Source organism: Rhinolophus sinicus, linkage group LG04 (genome assembly GCF_036562045.2).
Source record: "Rhinolophus sinicus isolate RSC01 linkage group LG04, ASM3656204v1, whole genome shotgun sequence".
Classification (NCBI taxonomy): domain Eukaryota; kingdom Metazoa; phylum Chordata; class Mammalia; order Chiroptera; family Rhinolophidae; genus Rhinolophus; species Rhinolophus sinicus.
In genome coordinates this window covers 22,196,114-22,206,273 of record NC_133754.1, presented here as the reverse complement: position 1 = coordinate 22,206,273, position 10,160 = coordinate 22,196,114, and the positions used below count along the sequence as shown (strand labels likewise).

The 10,160-nt window shown below is 35.6% G+C and overlaps 1 long non-coding RNA gene across 1 annotated transcript; it reads right to left on the bottom strand.

Annotated features, from left to right (window-relative positions):
• Positions 1-3,970: 3,970 nt before the first annotated feature.
• Positions 3,971-9,610, bottom strand: LOC109458358 (uncharacterized). Its single transcript, XR_002139211.2, has 4 exons — positions 9,428-9,610; positions 6,279-6,435; positions 5,616-5,721; positions 3,971-5,192 (listed from the first exon to the last, which is right to left on the bottom strand). It is a non-coding gene; the product is annotated as an uncharacterized LOC109458358 (long non-coding RNA).
• Positions 9,611-10,160: the final 550 nt, after the last annotated feature.

Below are 10,160 nucleotides of genomic sequence, written 5' to 3'. Positions count from 1 at the left end.
TCCTTCCCAATGATCGCTTATATTTAGCAAGATCTTTCTAACAGTCCCCACCTTTCAACTTTAAAGAACAGAAGGTCATTTTCAGTAGACCTGTATTTTTCATCAAAACTGAGCTTTTATGATTTGAATGGAATTTTTGACTATTCTTAGCATTCATTTCAGCTGTATGAAGTAAGCAACTATTCAACAGAAAAGTAAGACAATAACATAAAAGAATATATGTCTCTGGCTTCAGGAAACATTGGTCTTTGTATCAATGCTGGTGACATTCTGGGCCTATTCCACAATGTTCCCCCAATACCTGTGTAAACAAAAGGAGATAGAGCACAAAGCCAGGACATTTTGCAGCAACTACCTCTCTCCAATAGACACTATTTTAGTAATCTAAATATATGCAGCTTCTTTTGGGATTTTTATTTCCTTTTCTTTTTATTACCACTATCTAGGCCTGGATTCCAAATATTTTGTCATGTCCCTCCGCCACAATTAACTCTTGTCACAGCCATGGTACTGGAGGCCAAACACTTTTATCTGCTTCACTAATATTTCCCATGCCACTATTCAGGGACTTTATCATATCACTGAGAGTATAAAGGAGAACATTATTCCAATGTGACAGGTGGGGAAAATGAAGCTGAAATCATTACTTATTGCCTTCAGTTGACAAGCAGAACTCAAAATCTCAGGTGTTCATTTCCAATCTGTGAAATTCAGTGGGCCAATGAAATGGTTATTTTGCTTGTCTTTTGTTTTTGTACTTTTCCCCCCAAGTAGCTATTTTAAACAGTCTCAAAGTTCACATCTGACATGCTGGAATAGAGGTCTTTAAAATATTTGTTTCACTTCATGAAACTCCAGCTATCTTCTTTGAATGGAAATGTATCTTGAGGAAGGCAGCGCTCCTGAACCATAATAACTCATTGAGTCAAAGGCTTTTCGTCACTACCCACCAGTATTTACTCCACTTTATGTCAAATACTCTCCTGGTGAGAAAATTCTGAAAAGTAAAAACCAAAACAAAACAAAAATCTTAAGATTATGATCTGCCACTCTTCTTTTTTATTTCTTTTTTTTTCTAATTAAAATTTACTGGGATGACAATGATTAGTAAAGTTATATGAGTTTCAGATATACAATTCTGTAATACATCACCTATCTATCACATGGTGTGGTCACCACTCAGAGTCAGTTCTTCTTCCATCACCATATATTTGATCCCGTTTACCCTCATCTGCCATTCTTCTGTATGAAACATGTAACACAGGTGGCTGTGGAGCTCTAGGAAAGAAAACCCTGAGTCATTTCTAAAGATACAACAATATTTGTTATATTACTGTTTTAAAATACTTCCTCCTAATCTGTTCAGTAAAATGGCATGGGAGGACATTCGTAAGAATTTATCATATAACAGACAAACAAACAAACAAACAAACAAAAAGAAGATAAATTGTCAACCGGTATTGATCATTGTAATCCACATCAGTATTTACATTGAGAAAGATACCATAACACTATAATTATAATATACTGTGCTCTTCTTTAGGGGTAGGATTGCTAACCACCAATGCTGTAGTTTAGTCTTTTTAAAACTGTCTTATTAACGCTTTGGTTGAGGGTGAATTAATATAGAATCTACAGGAGCAAGAGAGGTCCACTCTAGTGGGGGCATATGGCCTTATATAAAAGGACAAAAAATACATGAAGGGAAGTTTAAGCACTTCTTGACTAACCTTATCCTTCATGACATTGGACTAATATAAGCACCTTCAACAATAGTATGTAATGTTACGTGGGAAGCCAGTTGTGGGTAGGGAAGACACATCTCTGTATTGAACTATGTTTTATGCACTATAAATGTCAGGTGGTACATACAGAGTAGTTGGCCGAACCGAACAGTGTTCTTACTATTGTCCACTTGGCAAAGATAAGTATTTCTCAAGGACTTTGAGGCACATGTGTCGTACATGAGGTTAATGATGAGGCTGAGACTTGAAATGTAGTAACCCATAGCATATTTTATATGCTTTAAGAAAACTAGACCATCTGCCTTCTTAATAAACATTTCATTATACACGAGCCCTCACTTAACATCATGGATAGGCAACTTTAAGCTAAAGGGCATATAATGAAACCTATTTTACCATAGGCTATTGATATAAATGAGAGTTAATTTCCTAAAGCATATTTCTGGTCCCCAAAACATCACCAAATGCTTCTAATATTGAACAATGAAATTAATGTGAACTATATATACATTTAAGAAAGATTAATAAAAACAAGTAAGATCCTTATTTTCCAACTTATTTATTGTAGTTCAGGGTCACAGATGGCCAGTCTCTCCCATCATATCAGGGCACAAGGTGGACAGGACGCCCTTTCATCACAGACACACTGACACTCACCCACATTTGCTCAGACTGGGACAGTTTAGACATGCCAGTTCACCTCAGGTGCACATCTTTGGCATGTGGGAGGGAACTGGAGAAAATCCACACAAACATGGGAAGAATGTGCAAACTCCACTCAGAGAGTGGCCCTGGCAAGGAATGTTTTTTGTGTGTGTGTTTTTTTTTTTTTTTTCATGAAGGTTATAATAAAAAGACATTACTTGAAGAGCTGCTGTAGTAACTGATTTCAGTAAAAGTAGATCTGAAAAATTGCTCTCACCATTTGCTAGTGAGCCCAACAATGAAAGTTCTCCATGAGCTGAAAGGGTTACCTAGAGCATGCCATTATCCTCTAAATGAATTATGAGAGCATCCCTGGGACTTTGAGAAGGAAGGAAGGGGTGGGGGAAAGTGATTGGATAATGGACACTAAAGGGATTCACAAAAATGCCCTATAGATTTCTTCTCTTTATCCCTGATTGAGAAAACCAAGAGGTCATAAGAAAATGACTTGGTTGGATAGTTATACCTTTTCCATCTATGTTTAAGAAAGAATGAGTACGTACCGGACACAGATTTTACCTACATCGTCTCATAAATCATTGCCAAAATCCAATGAAATAATAAATTTTAATGACATTTTTAAAATGGGGAAACTGAGTTTTATAAAGTTTAAACATTGCTGCAAGAAAATAAGTAAAAAGTTGTGGACATGGTTTAAAGTCATATCTTTTTTTTTTTTTTTTTTTTTTTTATTCAAAGAGATTCTCTTATCTTTGGGCAGATGTAATGGTGAGGCTGAATCACACAAAGGGATGGCCACTAGCCTATCCTTAATAGCCCAGGTGGAGCTTCTCTGTATGTCTTTGGTACCTGAGTGGAGGACAGCTTGAGTCCAGCTTCCGTCATAATTGTTTTCACAGTGAATGGAACACCAGGCATGCAGCAATAGTGTTTACATTCAATAGAAACAGTGATCTTTTCTCAAGTAATCCCTGTCTTGGATTTCAGAAATGATCTTAGATTCATAAGCTATATAAATAAATATAAATTTTCCCAGCATTATTACAATTGTTAAGAGTTAAAATTAGAAGCCTATTATTTTTTCAACATTTCTGTGATGTTAATATATTAATATCCAAAAATCAACTGTGATATTCTCATTGACATTTGTCTTTTTGTTTGTTCATTTCAACTTTTTTTCAGGTGTACAAAACAATGTAATAGTTAGACATTTATCATTTATATCCCTCACACAGTGATAACTCTCCTCCCCCATCTACTACCCCTCTGACATTTGTCTTTTAAATAAATATTTAATCTAGCTAGTAAGAATATAGATTTCCCCCCTTATAAATCAATAACAATTAATTTAAATCTAAATTAAAAAAATAATATGCTATCTGAGAAAAATAGTTCAGGTTCTGCATAGTTTTATAACATGACACAGAAAAAACATATTTATGGACAGAGAAAATGGGTAGAAATAGCACGGTGAGGCTAGTAGCTGTGGCATGGATGACTTTGTATGTTACACAGAAAGAACAGCGGGGAACACTGACAGTGAGAACAAGAGCAGTGAATTCATCCTAAAATAGGGATTTATTGATTGTCAAGGCAGTCCAAAGGCAGAATAAAGATGGCGACTACAATTGTCCCAGAGAGTCATTCAAAGCTGTGAATAAGTCATTACCAATATGTGCTATGGCGGTAATAAAAGATGAACTAGTTTTTAAGCATTTTGACTCGGGTCAGCACCAAAACTCATTTTTAAAGCAAACAACATCAGACAAAGCAAGGTAAAAGAAACACGTTAAGAGAAACTCATCACATTTACTACTTGCATCAATTAGTGTTGTCCAGTGAAATAGAACACAAAGGATATATACATACATAACTAGATACAAATATATAACATATGCTATTAATATCAATTGGTTAATATTAAGCAAACTAATCAAGCAGTTAATATTATTAATTTGTATATATGCATATGCATATATTTATTTTAAATGATTTATTACAAGGGATGCTCTCACATAATTACAGAGGCTGAACGGTTCTGAGATCTGCTGGCAAACTAAAGACCTAGGAGAGCTGATGTGTGGTTCCACTCCAAAACACCATAGACTTAAAACCCAGGATGAGCTGATGTTTCAGTTCAATTCCAAAGGCAAGAAGAATCTGATGTCCCAGCAGAAAAGCAGTCAGGCAGGAGGAATTCCCTCTTACTCACAGGAGGAGCCGCATTTTTGTTTTATTCAGGCTTTCAGCTTATTGGGTGGAGCCCACCCGCATTAGGGAGAACAATCTGCTTTACTCAATCTATGAGTTCATATCTTAGTCTCATACAGAAATGTCCTCCCAGACACATCCAGAATAATGTCGATCAAATGTCTGGGCACCCGATGGCCCACTCAAACTGACACATAAAATTAACCATCACACTACTATATATATCACCACCACATACTCATTCTGGGAAATTTGGATTCTCTTTCAAATTACACACACTCTAACACCATTGTATCAAGTCTATCTCTACAATAATTATTAAATAGGCCTAATATTTCCATTCCCACTGCCTCTTCCCTACTTACAATCCCTGTAACCTCATTCTTCAGCTTTCCCAAAATGACTTGGTTTGAAATTTGTTTTCCTAAAATCCTACATTGCTACTAAAGCATTTTAGAAATTATATCATTGGGAAACATTTGAAAATATGTGCGAACATTAGTTGCATCATTGCTTGCATCTTGTAAAGTTCCCATCAGTGGTGGACTGGTTGTGTACATTCTCATACACCTGTAAAGTAGAATAAATTAATTTCTCATTAGGAGAAAAACTGACAGACTGACATGGAAATACCAGCTAAGTGAAACAGAACAAAACAAAACAAAACAAAATAACAATGATCCCAAGAATTCACTGCAAGATAGAATTATAGAATCATCCCAGTTTGTTACAAAATGAAAGACATTGTTTGTGTGGTGTGTCATGCAGTCATGTACCACATAGTGACGTTTTGGTCAAGATAGACCACATATACCATGGTGGTCCCATAAAATTATAATGGGGCTGTAAACATTCTATTGCCTAGTGACTGGTAGCTGTCACACATAACATCAGATCTCTGTGCATTACTCTTTTGTAGCCCAGTATATTTCTCTTTCCTGCAGTTCTCACTTTATGGATACTAATGGGCGAGAAAGGCCTGGGGGCACTCACCTAGGCCTCAGTCAGCTTCCCACACACATCTCCTCTTTCTAAACCAGTGTAACAGCTGGACCAACTCTTGTGATTCTTTTTACAATTACAAGATGCCTTTTGGCAACTGTTAGGAAATTTGGAAGAAAAAAAGAGTTTATTACTTCCAGGCCCTAAGAGGGAGCATACAAGGCACACCAGAGGTCACACAGCAAAGTCAAAGGAGATTGAGAGAGAGAGAGGGAGAAAGAGAGAGAGAGAGAAAACTGGAGGCCTAGGCTTCGGCTTTTGTAAGGCTTGAGAGTGGAGGCATAGGGTTTCACAGTCTCATTTTTCATTGATGAATTTAAAAACATAAGAGCAGGAATTTAAATTGAAGGAGGAGAAAAAAAAATCAAAACAAAAGATCTAAAACAAGGAGCCTCAGCGGAAGGAGTTGGCCTGGCTCTTTATCGAGCCATGTAGCTGGCAATGTGTGATGGCCCTAGTAGATGCTGGATGCCTCTTTGAAATGGATGCCTGGTTAAAGTGGATGCCTGGACAACCAAAGTTTAAGTTGGGTACTTGCATTACAAAAAGAAAAGCCAAGTGTATTTGTGGTGATGCTGATGTGAATGCACCTGCAGCTGTGCAGCTGCCAGGGGTATAAAAGAATAACACATAGAATTACAGTAGTAGGCTTACCGTCTAGGTTTGTGTAAGTGCACTCTGTGATGAAATTGCCCAAGATCACATTTCTCAAAATGCATCCCTTTGTCAACCAGCCCACGACTGTACATACAAAGTCTTGGCATGCCATTCAACTCAATTTTTCAACCTCCTCTTTTCTGCATCTGCATATCTGGAATACACATTACATTCTAGCCATTAGCCAAATACTTATCCTTTATTCCTTGTATATAACCTTTATTTTAAAAATTATCATTTTTTCCCACACTGATCCCTCATGTTTTATATTGCCACCCCAATTCTACCTTTTGAAATCCTACATATTTTTCAATGGTAAACGTACATGTGGCTTCTTTGAAGTAGCTTTTCACTTTCCTGCAACAGGGTATCTCAAGTTTAGAAGCATTTTTATTTGGAGCCAGATAATTTGTTGTTGCGAATGCTGTCTTGCATGTGGTAGGTTGTTTACCAGCACTCCTGGCTTCTACCTTCTATATACCATAGTGACCCGCAGGTACAAAAACTAAGTATGTCCCCAAACATTGCCATATGTTTATTATGTAGGAGAGAGCATTTGTGTGCAAAATTGCCTCTGGCTGAGAACCATTGCCTCACATAGGAATTTATCTCACTACTTACACACTCCTGTGGCATTTTATTTGTGCTCTGTCTTGGCATGTATCGCGTTCATGTCACATTTTAGTTAGTTGCGCCTTTAATAGTCGCTCCTATTTTGTGTGGAATTAAGCTTAATGTACATTTGTTACTCAATATCGTATAAACAATATTTTTCACGTTGTGGGGGCATTGTTAATTACATATAATGGAATCCCAATGCCTATTCACTATGTTTAAAGATAAATTCAGATACATTAATAATAATGATGCAATTTGTTGTTGTTATAATTGAGTTATCTATTACTAGATGTGGGTTTGCAATATCAGGACTCTAGAGGCTATTTGATGTTCTCTCATGCTTGTATCTTTAATAAGCAGCCACCAGATGGATAGTGGTGTCATCATTTTGTGTTAAAAACGGCTCACTGTGTTATAGCATAGCTCATTAAAACAAAGATTAACATGTCTTCTGACTTGATTAATAACTCTATAACAAACACTCCTTTCTAAAACAAGTAGGGGATACATTAGAGTAAAGATTAATTCTCAGGTTCAAAGTGAAATTCTAAGTAAATTCTTCTTTCTATATCTATTTCTATATCTACAAAATATAATGAACATTAGGAGCAGGACTAAATACATAAAAACATAAAACAGATTTTGTTACTTCATATTTAATCCTTAATGCTACTTAATCTAACCTTTTTTTTTTTCTCCTATGTTAAAAATATATCAATTTTACATTGAATCTCTCTTGGTGGCAGATACCTTTTCATTGCATATATAAGGTTTTTCTCCTTTGACCATAAAAATAAGAACAAACTACACAGTAGAATAGCCTCTTGCAACTTACTCCTAAGTCCCTCATTATGCTAAATATTGAAAATTATTTAATACATAAATTTTATCACTATTGTGTGCCTATTTTCTTAGAGGAGAAACAAATAATAAATTAGAATGTGGTGGAATTTTAGAGTCAGGCACACTGACAGCAGGGAAAGTAATAGTTTACAGTTGACAGGATGACATTGACAAAGGATGCAGGAGTTACAGTTCACTGTATTTATTAAGACAATAATAGGTTGATCACTTTAAATCATTAATTTAAAAAAATGCATGTATGTTTAACTATTTCCTGCATAAGAAAGCAGAAATATCTATGGTATGCTACAGAAATAATTCTACCTTAAGTAGGTTTGATTTTTTTAAAAGTACTTTAAAAATACTTTCAAATATTTTAAATATTTGAAAAATCCATCCAGGTGCATGCACTCCTTTCTCTATGTTCTCAACTAATATATCATGGCTAATCCTAAAATACTAAAAGTAACACAGAAGTGCCTAAATAGACTATCTTTGGCTAGCTGATTCAGTCTTATTTAGTGAAAATGGTACCACAGAGATGGATGTAATTACATTTGCAATTGAGTGAAGTAGCCCCGGTAATGGCATTGTCCTTTGTGGCACAGGAGGCGGTCCACCTCCTAAAGATCAAATGCCCAGGTGTCCACAATGACACCTCATGTCTGAAATTTTGCTTTCATGTGTCCTCAATGCAATTTTTTTTCTGTCTAGTCTGTTCTTTTTTTTTTTTTTTCTTTTTTTATTCCCACCTTAGGGCACCATACAGCTGCTGCTTTATCCAATATATTTAACTTTCTAAAATTAGGTTCATAATAGTCTATTAGGATTTTCTTTTTTTTTAAGTGGTCTTCCATGTCTGGACTCATCCCAAACATGTGCTAATATGCCCGATAGAAAATAATTGTGGCTACAGAGGACCATCTGCTGCTTTCATACGAAACTCCCCAAATATGGCTAGATATCTGTAAGATATTCCCTCGTTTTGACAGAGCTATTTCTGTTAATGCCACAATCCTCCATGCCATCCAAGTTTTGTATCACCTTTATCTTTTCTTTAAGTCAAAATTGTTTTCCAATAATTAATTATACCCAATATTCTAACAACTTTCCTTTTTATGTCTTTCTCCCAATTATTCTTCCCTAGGCCTTGCTTTTGAAATTCTTATGAATAGACGTAGAAGAGCTTGAATGGACTGAGTGACTTTTTAAACTCCATATGACAGATTTATCTCCAAATACGTTTATGCAACCCAGACTAATAACTATAAAACAGTAGATTCTAACTTCCCATAGAATAAAATCAAAACAATAAAATCTGTTGTTCAAATCCTTTTCTAATCTGAACTTTACCAGGTTTTCTATCAGTTGAAATAGTGAGCCAGAGGAGAATTGAGCCAGAGGCTCACCTAACATTTCTGTAAATTATATTCTTTTGCCTAATTTATTACAAGTCATTCTTGTGTATTTTTAAAATAAATACCCTGAAGCATTCTCTTATACACTTTTGCAAGTTTTGAGTAAACTTATATTCACAAAACCATGCTGTATATTCTAAAATGATAACACACAAATTTCGTTAAAAGTAATAATAAGAGAGAGAAATAGGTTTTTCCAGTATCATTTTGTACTTTTCATAGATAATGTTCCACATTCAGAGAAACATATTTGTTGTATTCACTCACTTTCCACATTCTGTTACTTTGCACAAACCGTTCTGCCCACTCACTAATTTTCTGCTCCGGAGTCCTGCCTGGAGTGGCCTTCTCAATCCCTCTTGCTCTAAAATTTCAAGCCTAAAAGTGATCTCTTCTTCTCTGAATGCCTGTAACTTTCTGACACTACAGGATGTTCCAGGCTTATCTTGTATTTTTCTTGCTCAAGGCCTGCAGTCAGCCATTTCTTTAATAGCCTTTGTTCCTCTTATCAGAAAATTATATTTAGAAACCAAATGCGGCCACCAAGTGGTGTGCTTAGTATTCTTGGGGTGTCATTTCTTCTAGGCCTCCCAGGAGACAGAGCTAGGTAATATTGTATATACATTAACGCATTTGTATGTATATTCATAAAGCTATAATCATTTCCATGTCTATTCAGCTGTATGCGTATTAAGCTAAACTTGAGTTAGTTCGTATTTTTAAAAAGTACATCTAATAGGATGCACTTACTATAAGCCAGACTTCGGGCTTTTAATACATACATTATATCATTTACTCCTTAAAACAACCCTGTCAGGTGGGTGCTAGTCTTATCCCTATTTTACAGACAATGAAAACAAAGGTTAAAAGGTTGATTTATACTAATGTAATTATTGTCTATGTCAGTTGAAGCTAACATGCCTGCAAATTGTAGTCAACTTACAGAAGGGCACACGTATAAGCCTGAAAGACAAGGGGAGAATTGAGCGCTTTCTTTTTT